The following is a 1,638-nucleotide window of genomic DNA, read 5'->3' on the forward strand; positions in this document are numbered from 1 at the left end:
CCTTACTTCTAAAGATTTGACTTCTTGGCTCTCATAAAACCTTAACAATTGTGGGTTATTTTTCTTTTCCTTGAATATAAAATGTTTTGAGGCTGCATCTGGCTCCTGCTCTCACAGCCACTGCAGTAAACTGAAGTCCATAGAGAAGGCGCTGGGGCAAGTGAGATGCCAGACAGGCACTGGATGACTCTGCCTCTCTGAGGAAAATAATTAAACATGGGCAAAGGAAATCCTAAGAAGCCAAAAGGCAAAATGTCATCATACACATTCTTTGTGCAAACTTTCCAGGAAGAGCACCCAGATGTTTCAGTCAACTTCTCCGAGTTTTCGAAGGAGTGCTCGGAGAGCTGAAAGACCATGTGTGCTCAAGAGAAAGGAAACTTTGAAGACATGGCAAAGGCAGACAAGGCCCGTTATGAAAGAGGATATGAAAACATATCCCACCTAAAGGGGAAACAAAAAACAGAAGTCCTAAGATCCTAATGCACCCAATGTACTCCTTTGGCCTTTTTCTTGTTTTCTTCTGCATATCACCACAAAATCAAAGGAGGACATTCTGGCTTCTCCATTGGTGATGTTGCAAAGAAAATGGGAGAGATGTGGAATAACTCTGCCACAGATGACAAGCAGCCTCACAAAGAAGGCTGCTGAGCTGAAGGAAAAATACGAAAAGGGTATTGCTGCATTTGGAGCTGAAGGAAAGCCTGATGCAGCAAAAAAAAGAGTTGTCAAGGTTGAAAAAAAAAAACAAGGAAAAGAAAGAAGAGGAGAAAAAGTAGGAAGATGAAGATGATGAATATGCTGGTTCTAACTCAGTTCTTTTTTTTTTTTTTTTGTCCATAAAGCATTTAACCCCCTGTAACCAACACGTTCCTATTAAAGAAAAAAATTGAAATATAAGGCTGTGTAAGATTTATTTTTAAACTGTAAGGTATCTTTTTTTTGTATAGTTAGCACAATACCAAACGTGACTTTAGATAGCCCTGTCCTGGTGATATTTTCAGTAGCCACTAACCCTGCCTGGAACAGTGTGGGGGGTGGAAACTGGCATGGAAATTTACACAGGTTCATGTTGGTGCATAGCACAAATTAGTTGTATATTGGGATAGTAGTGTTTTCATATTCAGTTGTCTTTGAGGCAGCTTACAGGAAATAACTGGTGTTCTGTTAACTGAATACCACCCTGCAATAGCAACAACAAAAAAAGTTGCAGCTGTTATGCTGACATTCTGAATGGTTTTAAGTAAATACAATTTTTCTATTAGTGAAAAATAAATAAAATGTTTTAAGAATTTGGCTCTATTTACTCTAGTGTTTCTCAAAATAAGGATTCTAGGTAAGTTTCGATGTCTAAGTGAAGATCAGAAATACAGAATTTTCAATAGCTCTTTAGGCATAACAGTAGTGAGCCACAGGTCATATGAAGATAAAATAGATTCTTCTTCCCAGATTCCTTTCTTGTGTTTTCTTAAACTCAGTTTTTAGATTTGCTACAGGCGAAAGACAGACCGTTAGTTTTTCTTCTCCATGATTCTATGAATCTTGTTATTTATTTTTCTTTCCAGCACTGTTATAAGAATCCTCACAGTGGGTCAGATCATAGAATTTTAAAAAGTCATTTATTAATAAATTTTTATA

At 37.2% G+C, this 1,638-nt stretch overlaps 1 pseudogene; it reads left to right on the forward strand.

Moving 5' to 3' along the window:
* Window positions 1–216: 216 nt before the first annotated feature.
* On the forward strand, window positions 217–1,093 carry LOC131513189 (high mobility group protein B1-like; annotated as a pseudogene).
* The last annotated feature ends 545 nt before the right edge of the window (window positions 1,094–1,638 follow it).

This window comes from Neofelis nebulosa, chromosome 5, assembly GCF_028018385.1.
Source record: "Neofelis nebulosa isolate mNeoNeb1 chromosome 5, mNeoNeb1.pri, whole genome shotgun sequence".
NCBI classification, from domain to species: Eukaryota; Metazoa; Chordata; class Mammalia; order Carnivora; family Felidae; genus Neofelis; species Neofelis nebulosa.